The sequence below is a fragment of the Prosopis cineraria genome, unplaced genomic scaffold (genome assembly GCF_029017545.1).
Source record: "Prosopis cineraria cultivar Desert tree isolate PC_DT_omini unplaced genomic scaffold, ASM2901754v1 PC2076, whole genome shotgun sequence".
In the NCBI taxonomy this organism is placed as follows: domain Eukaryota; kingdom Viridiplantae; phylum Streptophyta; class Magnoliopsida; order Fabales; family Fabaceae; genus Prosopis; species Prosopis cineraria.
The window spans coordinates 4,894-22,636 of record NW_026557401.1 but is presented as its reverse complement, the minus strand read 5'-3'; the positions used below and the strand labels follow the sequence as shown (position 1 = coordinate 22,636).

At 32.6% G+C, this 17,743-nt stretch overlaps 1 long non-coding RNA gene across 1 annotated transcript; it reads right to left on the bottom strand.

The window, feature by feature from the left end:
- Positions 1 to 277: 277 nt before the first annotated feature.
- On the bottom strand, positions 278 to 2,925 carry LOC129301374 (uncharacterized). The gene is made up of 2 exons (XR_008590970.1): positions 2,599 to 2,925; positions 278 to 772 (listed from the first exon to the last, which is right to left on the bottom strand). It is a non-coding gene; the product is annotated as an uncharacterized LOC129301374 (long non-coding RNA).
- Positions 2,926 to 17,743: the final 14,818 nt, after the last annotated feature.

Sequence of the window (17,743 nt, the reverse complement as noted above, 5' to 3'; positions counted from 1 at the left end):
TGAAGACAATCCAGATTTAATATTTAAATTTATTATAATTTTCTATTAATAAACATAATATTTAAAAATACTTGAAATTTAATTTAAATGAATGAAAGAAATCATTTCAAAAGTGAAATAAAAAGCTCCAATTGAGCCCCCATGATGAGTACGCGGTGCACCAAATACGGACGAGTTAATGTGGATGCACTAGGTATGGGCTTTACGATGAAAATTGGCAACCAAACGGCTAGCCGGTGAGAATTGTATCCGGATTAAATATAAACCCTCTACATGTAATTGAACCAAACGGTCAAAAAATGCTTAATATTTTCACATCCCTGCTTCAAAACTTTTCGTTCACACCTCAGCGATAGCCTACATTATTTGTCTCGTTGGCTAGAACTTAGCTATGCTGTGTTCATCAACTGATTTTTTATCACAGATGGAAAGCTGAGGTTACTAATAAATTTACAAAGATCCTGGCGTAAAATAAGAGTTACATGCAATTGTAAATTGTGTGCAAATGAAATTGTGCAAGTAGTATATATCTTGTCACGTGGATAAACTACGAGCAGTTAATTTAAACAGTACGGTACACGAAATGTTTGTCCACCTCAACTTCAACTTCAGGCTCAAATCCACAAGTACAAATTTTAGCTTCAAATCTTTCTGTCTTGAAATGAGATTTAAAATGGGAAAGAATCAGTTATACCAGTTAAAAGTCAAGCCTTCTTGTTGCTCTGCTTTGTTTGCTGTTGCTCCTGTTCAGCCAGGGAAACTTCTTCACTCTCTGTTGAGGCAGGGAAAGAAAAACACAACTTAACATAAAAAGAAAGCACAAGTGGCAAACGTATTTAAAAAACTTGCGCACGTGAATGCAGAAAAAGGTTGTATTAAGTTGAAAGACATAATCAAGGCTATAAAGAATTAAATTTAAAGTTCATTTATATTATTGTTAAAGAAAAGTTCATGTTTCTGTTGCATCAAGAGAGGATAACTTGATTGAATAAAGAGCTATTCACACCATGGTACAGATTCATTGCTTTGAGCTACTAACATTGCAGCCACTAATCATACCATAGAGGGCCCAGCTTTTAATTCTGATCTAGAATTTCGTGTTCTAAACTTCCATTCACAAATATTTTCCAACTCAAAATCATCTTCTAAGGTTCTCTAAATGAAGGATAAATATAAGCTATAAATTTTACAAGAAGTCTATGTCCACTGCTCATAGAAAAAATGCAATAGCTTTGTAAAAGAAGTAAGTTTTCTCACTGAACTAAAACAGGGAATTTTATTCTTTCATTAGACTTGAGGGAAAATTCTTGGTAAGAAAAACTAAATTACAGAGGTTAGTAAAACACCGAGATATTTAGTTTAAAAAACATAGAGAAATAAAAAGTATCCAAATAAAAATAAAAGTCTTGTATAGCACATGTATAATCTGAACATTCAATGAAGGAAATAGTAAATATATTATAAGATGAGATGTGATTATAAGGCTTTAATGAAAGAAGTAGACAATAAAGGAAATAACTGAGAGCATGCAAACCCACTCTTGTCCAAAGCATGTTAGGCAATGTTTGGTATCTTGAGTCCATTACGATCAGATTTTACAATGTAGAAATGAGGAACTATCTATTTCTTTTTAACCTTTCTTACAACTTGATTCACTTTCATACATGGAGAACGATCTCTCACAGAAACAAATGAAATATTAAGAGAAAATGAAAATATAGAATCATTGGTTGTAGTTCAGTAATTCATATGGTAATATTGAATTGATTTGCATACACAACTCATGAAGTGCTTGAAATTATGTTAAAGATTTCTAGTTCAAGAACAAAAGGAAGGCTGACAAATTAACTAGTGAACTTAGCTACACAGCAAAATATTACAGAGATGCTTATGATTATATCAAACGACCAAGTAGTTTTCTGAGGTGTAAACCAGCCTTTTTTTCCTTGCAAATTATTTGATATTATAGCATATGAAGTCTAGTGAGAAGATATTTAAAACTATTCCATGGTTCAACAATCACCTAAACAGTTTTTGAACAGGATATCAACGAATAGGATGAGAAGGAACTTTGTGACTGCATTAATTGGCAGGTAAAAACACATTTAAGACTATATTAAGGAAAATACACAAAAGAAGAGCCCATTTAACCGACAGAAATAATATATATATATAATATATATATATATAGCACTTGAGTAACTAGGATTGGCTCCAGCAACAACTAGTGCAGGGTAGACATTGACAGAGCACTATTATAACAATGATGCAGTCCCATACAAGTCAATTCTCGCATAGAAACCTAAAATACAATGCAGAGAAGGCTAGCAGCAAGCTTACGGCACACGACGAGATTAAGATAGCAATTCATCATTGATAATGCTCAAGAAAAATGAGAAATTCCCAAATGCTTAATACATTAAACAGGCCTTATATCTTTTCGATTCAAGAAAAGCTAGTATTCAGTAACAACTAAGAATATCTGAGACTGATAGAATGGCTATGGAATTGAGGGACAGGAATTAACAAAAAGAGTATAAATATGAGGAAAAACCGCAAGCGCAGAGAAATGAGTAAAACAAGTGATTGTGCATGTACCTTGGCGAGTACGCATTCTCGTAAAGAATGCAAAAGACGGAGGCATTTGTCTTGATCAAAAGGAGATTGAGCAACGCAGTTCAGGAGATCTAGGGCTTCCTGAGCACACACGGGCTTATCTTGAGCTTCATCCATAGTATGCGGGATTTAGTTAGGGTTTTGGGATTCAGAATTTTGGGGTAAAAATCTTCAACTTCGCTGACACACAGATCTTTGGTTCGTCGTCTCTTTGCTTACTATGTTATTCTCGTGGGCTCCGATGGTTTCTCTCAAACAGGAGGCAGCCAAGGGATTCGTATTCTATTTCCCCTAACTTCGTTCCCAAGTTTTGATACGCCACTTTCCGCGCCAAATTACTTGTGAACGTGAAACCAAACTAATAAATCAAAATGTTTATAATTATGTATTCATATTTTCAGACCAAAAAATTGCAAAAAGAATTTTCTTTTTTTTTTAATCAAAATTCATCTCATACAAGTTTTAATATATGTACTCAAAAAAAAAAAGTTTGAAGCGTGGATATTATCTTAGATATTCATGGAGCCAGAAATCTCTATTAGGTGGCCGAAAGACAAAGTAGGTATGATAATAAAAAAAAGTTATATATATCACTAACATAATATAAATATTTTAACAAAAATATTTATATTTAATTTTATAAATATATAGTAAAAATAAATATGCACATTTATTTTTTAAGTTTTGCTTATCAATTTTTCATGATATAAAGATTACAATTATCATGTTTATAATAATTTTTTTGACAATTTTCTTCTCAATATAAACTATCATTAAATTAATAAAAAATTTATGAATAAATTAGCCTATTAGCCCAAAAAATTCTTGTGCCCAAAAAATATAAACCAAATTTTTAAAATTTTGAAAGTATGGTCAGCTTATATTGATATATAAGAGGTTTATTATTGATATACAATAGGTTTATTATTGAAAACTTGAAAATTTACAACGGATTTAAATTTATCATTGATTTACATCAATAAATCATTGGCAAATATAATGAACCGGCCAGAATATAAAATATAATAAATGTTAGGTTATTTGCTTGGTTTGGTCTTATAACATGAGCTATACTTGCAAAAGCTCCAAATTTTATCTTCTTTACAAGCATTGAAAGATTTAAATGCATCATTGGAATCTAAAGTTCTGCTCAATTTAAGAAACTCTATTCTTACTTTTTACTATTTAATTCTTTCAATTAATAACCATAATAAATAAATATAGGAAAAATCACAATGAAGGACCTCTAAAGACATTTATTTATTGAAAAAGACCAAAAGATTTCGAATCTATAACATCCCAAATTTCTGATCTTGCGTTAATGATTGATTATGGAATGAATTGGTTATCTAATGTGGGATTAGAGCTCTGGATAGTAAAGTGTTATTTTGACTTATTGGGATATTGTATGAACAGATATGAGTGAAAGAGTGGAATTCAGAGCAAAGTATGTGAGCATAGCGAGGATTTTTCTCATTGTGCCATGTGTCACGGCGGAGGATAGATGCACCGCGGTACATGGTGCAGAACTTTGATAAGTTGGAATGTGTCTAGCTCGTGAAACAGAAGAGAGAAAAAAGAGTAAGAGGGTCTAGCATGGAGAAGTGTCTAAGCCGTGATAGGGCAAGTGATTTTGGGAGCAAGGATAACATTTTCGACTTATTACTTATCAGGTAAGTCTCATATTACCTTAACCTCCAATTTTACCATGTTTTCTCTTAGTTTTAACTAGTGAGAAATTGAATTTGAGATTTTTAAGGAGTTGATTTCTTACCCTATAGTAATAGAAAGGTCTTTCGGAACTAAACTAATACTTTGTGACTAGTTTGAGTTGGTACGATAAAGCTTTAAAGCTGTAGGCACAAATTGCCCCAATCTAGAGAGAGTAGTGAGAGAAAGTTAGCTAGTTGAAGGTAAAATCTTGTAGTGAGGGGTAATCAGTGGTAATGTGTGTAATCAAGTGTGAATTGTGGAAATGATAGTGATTAAGTATTTAATTGCAATAATTGGCACTTTTTGTCAATAGTAAACTTGACTTTGAATGCCAATTTTGTATAGATTTTAGTGTGTGATACATAAGCAAGCAGAAAGAGATTTGAATAAGGAAATTACACGGGTAAACCTTTTTATCGGATAGAAAGGTTGAGGTAACCATATAGTATATTGTGTTTATTAACTATTATAACTGTGTAGAAGTAAATACAAAATGAGAAATTTGGTGTTATGAATTTTATTCATGAATTGATATTGAAAATGGTTTTAGCATGAATATTTATTTGTGAAATGAAATTTGAAAGGTTATTGATTGCAATTGATATATATATATATATTATGTTATGAAATTATATGTTATGGAAATGCGAAAGAGCAGTGAAAACTATGAAAAGAGCATGATCATAGGGGAAGGGAGTTGACCTAGCATATTTGGAGATGTGTGTGTGTGGAAAAGTGAGTGAAAAATTCATATGGTTGGGCTGGTACTATGGGATATCTAGTGCAATGTTATATGGGCTGTTACTATGAGTAATCTGATACAGCATACTATAGGACTATTACCATGGGACATCCAAGCAGTCTGACAACTCCTTAGTGCCTGTTAGGGTACGATTAGGAGTAAACAATGCCTCTACCACAAGTATGTGGAGAGGGAAACTGTAACATCTTAAATTTCTAATCCTGTGTTAATGATTGATTAGGGATGAATTGATGATTTAATGTAAGGATTTGAGTTCTGAGTAGTGAAGTGATATATTAACTCATTCGGATATTATATGAATAGATATGAATAGAAGAGTAGGGTCTTGAAGTAGAGCATGTGAGCGTAGTGAGGATTTTCCTCACTGTGCCACGCACCGCGGCGAGTGGCAGATGTGCCACAGTGCATGAAACAGAAATCAGATTAATAGGGATGTGTCTAGCTCAAAAAATAGAAGGGAGAAATGTGGGAGGAGAGGTCTAGTGTGGAGAAAAGCTAAGGCTGTGTTAGGGCAAGCTAAATTAGGAGCAAGGACGGTGTTTTTAACTCGTTACTTATCGGGTAAATCACATACTGCCTTAACCTCCGAATCTACCCTATTTTCTCTTAGTCTTAATTATGTGTGCATATGAAATTGGTGGAGATTATAAGGAGTGATTAGCCATATATGAGACTAGAAAAGTAAAAATGTGATTTTAGCCCTAAGTGTGAAATGGGCAGATTATAGGCTAAAATTGTGTATGTGTATTATAATATGCATGTATATGGTTAACTAGGTGTATTTTGTCTATTTGGATTTGGTCAAGGCTCAAAAAGTGGCTAATGACAATCGGTTTCAAATTAAGACACTTAAGTGACAAAATTTTGACAGAAAATGGTCAAAGTACACTTTAGTGTCTAATTTTTGATAGAAATATTGGATTGGATGAAACTAGTATATTAGTTAGATAACTAAATTCTTACAACTTTGGGTGATTTATTCCATTAGATAACTTTTAATTAGACTAAGACCATTCCTTGGAAGATGACCTAGGGTTAGCTTTAGTTTAATTTTAAGGGTAAGCGACTAATTTCTATCAAATTTTTGGCACCATTGCTAGGGAATGTGTTTAAGTTTAATTCAGGGTTGTTTAGTGCTTAGTTTACATTTTTAGTGTTTTGGAAATTTTGAGAAAAATCATAAAAATTTGTATTTTGTGTTTTTTAGTGTTTTTTAGTGTTTTGAGTGTTTTTGTTCTATTTTAGCAAAAGAAAAAAATTTAATGCAATTTTTATTTGAAAGCTCTATATCTTATCTTCATTTTAAAAAGGTTTGGTCAAGTTTGGACATGAGAAATGTCTTGTGGAATTTTTATAAGGTAACAAGGTCCAGGGAGCCTTTTCAGAGGATTCCCAAAACCCTATTACAACTTTGAGTTAGCATATCTCCATCTTTGTGTGTCCAAATTGATTGATTTCAATGTCATTTTTCTTTCATTATCTTAGCTTTGTTTCATGTGTTTAGTATTTCCTTTAATTTTTCCATTTTCCTATCTGAAAGTTTGTTGGAAGCTCTAAAGGTCTTTAAGATGAAATCCTGTTTCTCTAGACTTGTAGAACAAATTGTGAAAAATTTTGGGAATGATTGGGAAGGATTTTTTATCTAAAATTTTTATATAATTTATTGTATATCTCTTATGTCTCTCATAAAAGTTTCAGGGAAATTGCTTATGTGGATTGGCTGTTAGAAAATTCACAGTTTCACTGTCTTCAGAGAGCCTACTATGTGAATTCTAGAATTGCCAAAGCTTCTTGATTGAGCATTTCTTACTCTCTTTCTACTTATTTAGTGTTGTCTTTAATTGTGTTTTTTCATTTTGTTGCTGTTGATTTTATTAGAAAAAGAAAAACAATATTTCTATTACTTTTGTTTTGTTTTGAATTGTTTCTTCTTGATTTGCATTTTAGTTTAGTTTGGTCTTTGTTCTTAATTTTCTTAAGCTTGACTAGTGCATGACCCGAAGAAAACATACCACTTTTGTTGAATTAGATCCAAAAATTGAAAGGACTATTTTTAGATTGAGAAGATCACAACCTATTCTTGATTATCATTTAGTTTGTAATTCAACAATGGAAGATATCTTAGGGCATGAGCATGTGCACATTGAGGGTTATAGGAATGGGAATGAGAATTTGCATGATGATGGGCATGTTAATAATGAATTTGAAGTCTTGCATAATCCTAGAGAGGAGAGGGGCATTAGACAATTAACTTAACCTAATTGGCATGATAATCCTTTTGGCTTGTATGTTCCTCCTACTAATGTTCATTTGAAATTAAACCCTCTTTGATTAATGCATTGCCTAAATTTCATGGGTCACCAGGAGTGGATTGCCATAGGTTTTTGCATACTCTCTACTTGGTTTGTGATACTATAAAGCCTATGCATGTCAATGTTAATGATGTTCAAGCTAAGACTTTCGTATTTTCTCTTAAAAGTTTAGCAAAGGAGTAGTATTTCAACTACCTTTCTTATGTGAAAGTGAGCACATGGACCAAGCTAAGAAGACTTTTTTTAGATAAATTCTCTCTAAATTCCAAGGTCACCAATTTTAAAAAGCAAATCTATAGGGTCCAACAAGGAGAGGATGAGAGTCTCTATGAGTATTGGACTAGATTCTAAGGTATTTTGGCTAAATACCCACACCATCAAATTTCTAGTGAGAATTTAGTCCAATATTTCTATGAGGGCTTGATTTCAAGAGACAAAGTTAACATTGATGCCGCTAGTGGTGGATGCTTGATTAACCTCATTTCCTTAAACACTTGGAAACTAATTGACAAGATGACCTCAAGTGGTGCTCAATACTCTACAAGAGAGAAGAGAAATGTGAATATGGTAGGTTTCTCAATGCTTAATGATTCACATGTGGACTTGCTAGCTGCCAAGATTGGGAGAATATTGGCTTCACAAATATCTCAAGTGAGCAATGTAAGTACTTCTCAAGCACTTGTCCCTTATTCTTGTACTTTTTATGACTTACCCATGCATGTAGAAAGTAATTATCCTATTAAGTTTAAGTAAGTGAATGCTATCTACAATGGGAAGCAATCTTATGGTGGGAGGTAAGGGTAAGGAGCTTATTCTAATACTTACAACCTTTCATAGAGAGATCATTCTAATTTCTCCTATTCAAACCTAAATGTGGCTTTACAAGACAATTAACAAAGAGGATCCTATCAAAATACCTTTCGCCATGACCCTCCATCTCATTTGCCTCAAGGTAGCTCTTCTTAAAGCTACAATCCAAGTGGTAATTCTCTTGCACTTTCTTCTAATTCTTATAGTGATGGGAGGTTTATTCCTATTGAGAGTTCTTCTAACTCTAACTCTTCTAATAATGTGAATGTGTTATGCAAGCAATAGATTGAAATGCATTCCTTGTATAAAAACATGTATGATGGCTTAGGAAATAAGGTAGAGAGTATGGGTAACAAGTGTGAGAACATGAACTCTAAAATTGATATCCTTACTTCTCAAATGAATATGCTTGCTAACCAATTTAGTATAGCTAATGCTTAAGCCTCTACATTACCATCTAACACATTGCTAATTCTAAAGCTAATCTTAATGCTATCACCTTGAGGAGTGGTAAGGAGTTGGGAGAAAATTGGTTAATGTTTCGTTCTTCTTTTCTCCTAATGATGCATCTTTTTGTAGGGAGTGATGATGAGAACATTGAGGAGATCATATGTGAGCAACCATCATGTAAGGTGTAAAAGAGGACCATGATCGAGTTGCTAGCAAGGAAAAGAGAAGAGGTTAAGCAAAGTAAAACAAAAGGAAAGTTCAAGGAAGGAGGAAGGAAAGCAAAGTCAAGAGATTGTGAAGAAGCTTCCTTTCCCATATGCACAAGTGGTCCCTAAGCAAGTAAAGGGACAATTTGATCAAGAGGTATATGATTTCTTCTATAAGATTCATATTAATGTACCTTAATGGATGTAGTTAAGAACTTCCCTAAATATGTGAAATTTTTTAAAGATTGTTGTACAAACAAAAGAAAATTTAGGCCTAATATAAGGGTACAATTACCCTTATTTGTGAGTACTATCATGAAGCCTCAACTCCCTATAAAGTATGAGGACCCCTATTCCTTCATAATTTCATGCAAGATTGGCAACACACTTTTTTCTCATACATTAATAAATTTAAATGCAGCTATTAATGTTATGCCTCTTTCAATTTATCATGCCTTGAGTCCTGATTGCATGCATAAGACACCTATGATATGCCAATTAGTGGATAGAAGTGTTAGAAGACCATATAGAATAGTAGAAGACTTGTTGGTTTATATTAAAGGTCTATTACTTCATGTAGATTTCTATGTACTTGATATGTCAAAAGAAGGGAGTGGGGATGATATTCTGATTTTAGGAAGGCCATTTATGAGGACTGCCCATACATTGATTGACATGGAAAAGGGTAGTTCGATTTTAAAATGTGGAGAGGATCATGTTGCTTTTAATATATATATATATATATATGAAGTAATGAAACATCCTTTTAAGGATTATTCTTTATTGGGTGTAAGTTTAATTAAGTTATTCCTTCATGATGCTTATGAGTTTCACATGCTTGATTCTTTCTCACATGTTGATGATGATTTGTCTCTTGTTACTATTACATGTATTAATAGATGTGATTGTCCTATTTGTTTAGAGATTGATGCATGCTTGAATGATGCAACTACTTTTCTCATGATTTGTTTGAAATATCTCCTATACTTGATCTTAAAATGCTTAAGAAGCGTATATCTTCTTGTGTTGTAGGTATTAAAGCCATTGAGGCCAAATCTATAAGTTTTTCTCCACTCGAGCTTGATATTCTTAGAATTCCCAAGCTATGGAGGAAAATTCTGCACTTACACATGTGAGGCCATGGCTTATGTCTAAGCACGTGAGGACAAGTTCCAAGAAAAGAGGCCTCAAGAAGAAGAGATGAAGAAAGAGAGGAGCAATCAAAAACAAGTAAGGAGCCTCAAAGACAAGAGGGTGCCATGGGATATTCCATTAAATTAGACTTAAAAAAGCTCATTCCCTCTTGTGTAGAGCCACCTATCTTAGAGTTGAAGCCTTTACCATCCAATTTCAAGTATATATATCTTCTTGAGAATGAGAAGCTTCTGATAATAATTTCTAACTCTTTATCTCTTGAGGAAGAAAATGTATTACTTGATGTGTTGAGAAAGAACATGCATGCTATTTGTTAGACTTTGGCAGACATTCCTAGTATTGACCTTATTATATGCATACATAAAATTTTCTTAAGGACAATGCTAGGCCTATTAGGCAACCACAAAGGAGACTTAACCTATTGATCTTAGATGTAGTAAAGAAAGAGATTGTCAAGTTACTAATGTAGGATCTTTTTCATATCTAGCTGATAGTGAGTGGTGTCTCTAACCCAAGTTGTGCCTAAGAAAGGGGGGATTATTGTGATAAAAAATGAGAAAGAAGAGCTTGTCCTAACTTAGAGACTGTGCATAAACTATAGGAAGCTCAATAATGTGACTAGGAAGGACCATTTTCCTTTATCTTTTATTGATCAAATGCTTGAGAGATTGGCTTCCAAGTCCCATTATTGCTTCTTAGATGGGTTTAGTGAGTATTTCAATTCTCATAGCTCCTAGTGATAAAGATAAAACTACCTTTACATGCCCCTTTGATACTTTTGCCTATAGGAGGATGCCTTTTGGTCTTTGTAATGCGCTTGGTACTTTTCAAAGATGTATGATGTCTATATTTTGTGATTTTGTTAAAAATTACAGATGTTTATTATGTATGGTGAGTCCTTTGATTAATGCTTGCATTCTTTAGATAAAGTGCTTGGGAGGTGCATTAAAAAGAAGCTTGTGCTTAACTTTGAGAAGTGCCATTCATGGTAGATAAAGGCATTGTTTTGGGCCATGTGATTTCTTCGAAGGGCATAGAGATAGATAAGGCCAAAGTAGATGTGATTGCTTCTTTGCTATATCCTATTTTTTTGAAATATTTAAGATCATTTTGGAACATGCGGGCTTTTATAAGAGATTTATCAAGGGGTTTAGTGAAATTGCTTTACCTATGCATAAACTCTTATAAAAAGATGTTGATTTTGTTTTTGATGATGCTTGCAAAAAGAGTTTTAACACTTTAAAAAGCATGCCCATTTCCCTCCCATTCTTGAAGCCCCAAATTGGTCTTTGCCTTTTAAGTTATCATGTGATGCTTCATTTTCCTGTGGGAGCTATGCTTGGTCAAAGAGAGGACAAGTTGTCATATGTGATTGCTTATGCATCTAGGACCCTAGATTTAGCTCAGGTTAATTACACTACATCTAAGAAAGAGTTGTTTGCTATTGTTTTTACACTTAATAAGTTTAAATCATATCTTCTTAACTCTAAAGTTATTGTGTACACTGACCATGCTGCTATAAGGTACTTGTTGAAGAAGAGATAGATTTTAAGCTCGCTTGATTTGATGGGTGATCTTGATGCAAGAATTTAATGTGGAGATAAGGGATAGGAGTTGTTCTACCAATCAAGTAGCAGATCATTTGTCTAGGCTACCTCATTTGGAAGCTACTGTGGTAAACTCTAACCCTACTATTCCTTGTGATTCATTTCCTAATGAGGCATTGTGTGCCATTTTATCTAAGCCTTCATGGTATGCCTCTTTTGCCAATTATATTGAGTGTGGAGTCTTGGTCCCTTGTGCTTCATGTTTTGCCATTGAAAGATTAAAAAGAGAGTTTAGGTTTTACATTGGGAACCACTCTTGATGTGGAAGATTTGTAGTGATGAAGTAATTAGGAGGTGCGTTGATGATGTTAATGTGCCTTTTATTTTTGATTTTTGTCACTCTCATACATGTGGTGGTCATTTTAGCTTAAATAAGAAAGTAAGGAAGGTTTTAGATTATGGATTTTATTGGCCTAATTTGTTTAAAGACTCTTATGAATTTTCTAAAGCATGCTTGAAATATCAAAAGGTTGGTAGTTAGGGTAAGAGGCATGAAATGCCTTAACAATCCATTTTATTTTGTGAGATTTTTATGTTTGGGGAATTGGCTTTATGGGTCCCTTTCCACCATCCTTTGTTTTGAGTACATATTACTTGGTGTTGATTATATTTCAAAGTGGATTGAAGCCATTCCTATTAGAACTTGTGATGCTAAGATTGTTTTGAAGTTTCTCAAATCCAATATTTTTTGTAGGTATGGAGTTCTTAAGCTATGGCAAGTGACCAAGGATCCTACTTTTGCAACAAGATGATGAAGGCTCTCTAGTTAAATATGGGGTATATCATAAGATCTCTACACCCTATCATTCCCAAACCAATGGCTGAGCTGAATATATCAAATAGAGAAGTCAAGAAGATCTTCACAAAGGTGGTGAACATATAATAGAAAGGATTAGTCTTTATACTTAAAGGATGCTTTGTGGGATCACCGAACTACTTATAAGACTCCCATTAAGATGTTCTCCTCTTCGATGGTGTATAAAAAGGCTTGCCACCCTCCTGATGGAGATAGAAAAGCACAAGGCCTATTAGGCCATCAAGATACTTAACTTAGATTTGCATCTTTTAGTTAAGGAAAGATTCCTTCAAATTTAAGAACTTGAGGAGCTTAGGTTGGATGCCTATGAGTCTTCTAAGATCTACAAGGAGAAAATAAGAATCCTTCATGACAAGTTAATCTTGAGGAAAAAGTTCCAAGAAGTAGATCAAGTCCTCTTATTCCAAACAAGGTTTATTCTTAAGCATGCCAAGTTGAAGTCCAAGTAGAAGGGACTATATCTAGTGACCAAGGTGTTTCCCTATGGTGTTTTGCAATTCTTGAATGAAGCCATGGGTTCCACCATGCAAAGTAATGGTCACCTATGCAAGCTCTACAAAGGGCCAAACGACTTCAAAAGGAGGACTTCTCTCAACATGTTTTTGAACCAACATGATAAGGTTGCATCTCTCTAACCTTGAGCTTTTACCTTCTTTGATTGATATATTTAATGATAGGTATAGTTTAAGCGTGGGGGAGATGAACCTAGTAAGAAAATTAGAGTTTATTTGCTTTATTTGATTTATTTGTTTTGTTTTAGTTGAAAAAAAAAATTCTATACCACACTTTTGTTATACATTCATTATTGATCTCACCTTGTTTTATCACTAGTCTATACATACATTGAGGACAATACATGATTTAAGTGTAAGGTAGAGAAATAAATATTTTGTTTTGTTTTGTTTTGGCTTTTGAAAAAAAAATTGTGCTTTGTTTTGTTTTGTTTGAAGTTAATTAATGACCCAACTCTTGAATGGATCTTTAATGCTTGAGATGTGGTAATTTTGAGAATTGAATAGGTGTGAAGTGAACATTCTTTTATCTTGAATTAATGGATTAGAGTGGCACATTATCTTTTCATGGAAGAGGCTAAACACTCATGTGTGATTAATTCCTTAGTGATGTTACCTTCTAGAATTTGTTTTACTTCTTAATTGAAACCACATGTCTTGCACTTGTTTGATTGGAGTTGAAAGATGGAATTCATAAAAAATAGTAAAGGACCAAATAACCAACCCATTATTATTGATTATCTTTTGTTAGCTACTTTGAGCTTTTGTTTTAATTCTTTTCAAAAATAAATATTCACCCTATTTCCCTACGGGATGCATGTTACACTTTTATATCTTTTAATATTCATTTATGTCCTAAATCAAGTGAGTGAATGTCTATTGTCATTTTTCTATCCATATTCTTTATCCTTTATTGTTACACCATTATATCTATTTTTCCATTGTTTTCAAAGAGTAAGGGGCAACCAAAGAAAAAGAAAAGCAAAGAAGGTTGGAAAAAAATTATGAAAAATGAAAGCAACAAAGTTGCTAGAAAAAGAAGCAAAAGAAGAAGAAAAGAAGGAGAAAAAAAAAACAAGGAAAAGAATGAAAGTTTCCTAGCTCATTTAATTTCATTGTTTCATTATTTTTTACCCTTTCTTTCTATTCTCATTGTGTTAAGGTGTCCACTCAATTGAATTAGGTTATGCTTTGCATATTAAGGAGATATATATTGACTTTAACATTATCTTGATGCTAACCCTATTTTTCTACATGCATTTCTTAGATATGCATTCATTATTCACATTACACCTTAATAAAGTCCATTTGGTTCTTGATTGCAAGTGCTATTTTAGTAGTAGAGATGTAGAAGGATTACAAACTTATGGTAAGGTTTATCCTAAGCAATCTTGAGTGAAATTGTATATCTTATGCACTTTGAGTGATGAGAGTAAATACTTAACCTAGTGAGGCTTACTTTTGACATTGATTCTTGGTAAAGGTTTGTTTGTGATGTGCATAATTCTTTCTTAACTATTGCCACATTGATTGATAAGTTATAGAAGTTCATCAGCTAGTATTTAGTGACTTTGAACATTATTTTTTCTCTTGTTTCTTTGTTTTAGTGTTCTTGGTGGGACCTTTTCAATTGATTTTGCTGGAGTGCAAAAGATAAGTGTGGAAGAATTGATAAAATACATTTGTCACACACTTTTTTGTCAATTAGGATCCTTTTATTAATGATTTATCACCTTGAACTGCATACATTGCATTAGATTTAGAATTTTACCTAAGTTTCTAAGTTTAGTGCATAAAGGGCATTTTAGTCTAAAAAATAAAATTTTGAGAAAATGTATACAAAAATTTGAAAAAGTGAATTTTATGTCAAGTTGATGAATGGTTAAATTATATTTTGAAATTCATTTTAGTTTGGGAGTAATTAAATAAAAAGTTAACACTTTCTTAAGTGTCTTATTTGACCTAGTTTTCGGGTTGTCTTTATGTAGAAACTTTTATATAATTTTGTGCAGCCTTGAACTTAGTTATTTTAATAAGTTCTCTCTTCTAATTATGAATTTAATTTTAGACTTTAATTATATTTTATGATGTCACATGTTATTTAATTGAATTACGTGATTTATGTGACTAGGTAGCATGTGACTTGTGCATCAATTGGATAATTGAAGTCACACTTCTTGAGGTCAAAGCTGAGCATTAGGGACATTTTTCTGCATTAATTATGGGATTAAATTAGCTTGAAAATGTGGATGACATATGAAAAATTAGATACACATTAGAATCATCTACAAGCCAATCAAAGGATGCCACATTGTAAGTGTGATAAGGCTCCAATTTTTCTTTTATTTCATTTTCTTATTCTTTTAATTAGGATCACTTATTTTTCGATCCAATGATCATCTCATTCCTCTTCCATATTTTCTCACACTTGTTCATAGTGTTCTTCATTTTCTCTCTTTTATTTTCATTTTCCAGCATTAATGATTGATTAATTGATGAATTAGTGATTTAATGTGGGATTAGGGTTTTGAGTAGTGAAGTGTTATTTTGTCTCATTGGGATGCTATATAAACTGATACAAGTAGAAGAACAACATCCTAAATAGAGTGTGTGAGAATAGTGAGGATTTTCCTCATTGTGCCATGTGCCACGATGGGGGATAGATGCATCGAGGTGCATGGTGTAGAACTTTAATTAATTGGGATGTGTCTAGTATGTGAAATAGAAAGGGAGAACATAAGGAAGTGATTCTGGTATGGAGAAGAGAAGAGGCTGTGTTAGGGTAAGTGATTTTGGGAGCAAGGATGACATTTTGACTTGTTACTTATTAGGTAAGTCTCATACTGCATTAACCTCTGACTCCACCCTATTTTCTCTTAGTTTTAACTAGTGAGAAATTGAATTCAGGAGTTATAAGGAGTTGATTTCTTACCCTATAGTATAGAAAGGTTCCTCGAAACTAAACTAGTACTTTGTGACTAGTTTGAGTTGGAACGATAAAGCTTTGAAGCCGTAGGTACAAATGGCCCCAATCTAGAGAGAGTAATGAGAGAAAGTTGACTAGTTGAAGTTTAAAGTTGGTAATAAGGGATAATCAATGGTAAAATGCATAATTAAGTATAAAGTATGGAATTGATAGTGATTAGGTGCTTAATTGTGATAATTGGCACTTTTGTTAATAGTAAGATTGACTTTGAATGCCATTTTGTGTAGATTCTGTGTGTGATGAGTAGATAAGCAAAAGAGATTTCAGTAAGTAAATTACATAGGTAAACTTTTTTATCAGACAGAAGGGTTGAGGTAATTATATAGTTTATTATATTTATTAACTATTATAACTGTGTAGAGCTAAATACAAAATAAGATATGCATGATTTGTTATTGAAAATGATTTTAGCATGAACATTGGTTATGAAAAAATCTAAAAGGTTATAGATTTCAATTGATATATCTATATATATGATATGATTATACGCTATGGAAATGTGAATGAGTAGTGGATCTTGTGAAAAGAGCAGGATCATAGGGGATGGGAGTTCACCCAAGATATGTGGGGATATGTGTGTGGAAAAGTGAGTGAAAAATTTATATGGTCAGGCTGGCACTATGGGACATCCAGTAGTGTTATACGGGCTGTTATCATGGATAATTCAGTACAATATAATATGGGATTGTTACAATGGGATATCCAGGTAGTTTGGCAACTACTTAGTGCCCATCTAAGTGCAATTTAGAGTCAACAATGCCTCTATCACAAGTGTGTGAGAGGAAAACTATAGTCCATAGGTGGGTTCAATTATTTGGCTGGGTGTTTCTACCACCGAAAGTATGCTTAGGTTAATAGTAGTTGATCCAGGAGAGTCTATGGTTGTGTCAGGGAGCTTTAAAAGATTGATGGATAGATGATCAAGCTAAGGTGCAAAAGTGTTTGAAACATGATTTATATGCAAAAGTGATTATTTACTATGATATACCATATATAAATGCTACATTATAGTTTTCGTTATTTTTGACATGGTTATTTGTGGTAATAGGTATTAAATGAACTATATTGATTACTAAAATTTTATCTCACCCATGGATATTTACAATTTTTGAATAGGGAGGGAAGACAAACTGAGAAAATAGATAGTATTAAGGTTTTAGAAAGACTTTCTATACTAGTTAAGATGAAAATTTGATCTAGAACGTAATTTTTTAGATTTAAAAATAATTATTATATCATTTCTAAACCAATTTCATACAAAATAGGTCTAGAAAATAATTTTAAAAATTAATTTCAAAATGTAAATATTTCTATACCAGGTCCACATTTAACTAGTCTAGAAAGTACAAAAATTTATTTTTTAAAAAATAGTCACATATTCCAAAACAGTTATAATGTCAACTAGTACAAAAAAATATTATTTAAACTGATTCTTATTTTACCAAGTTTAGAAAGTCTTAAAACATGCCATTTAGTTATGATAATGCCACCGCCTCTTCTTTTTAAACTGCATCTGCTATCACCAATTTAAAAAGTGGGCTTTATATTAGTATTTTCCATTAGTGATGTAGGCTAAGGCCATGGGAACTTCACAATTTTTTTTCAATTATCATCAAGAAGCAGGAGGCTTATGTTAGGAATAATGCTAGAGCCAAAATTAAGGTATTAACACTTGCAAAATTAGTGTTGCAATAGGGTAACCTTTAATGCTACATGACATACTCTATTCATTAGAAATTCAATAAAATCTTGTGTATGTTATTTCCTTAATTAAACGCTAAATAAATTTACTTCTT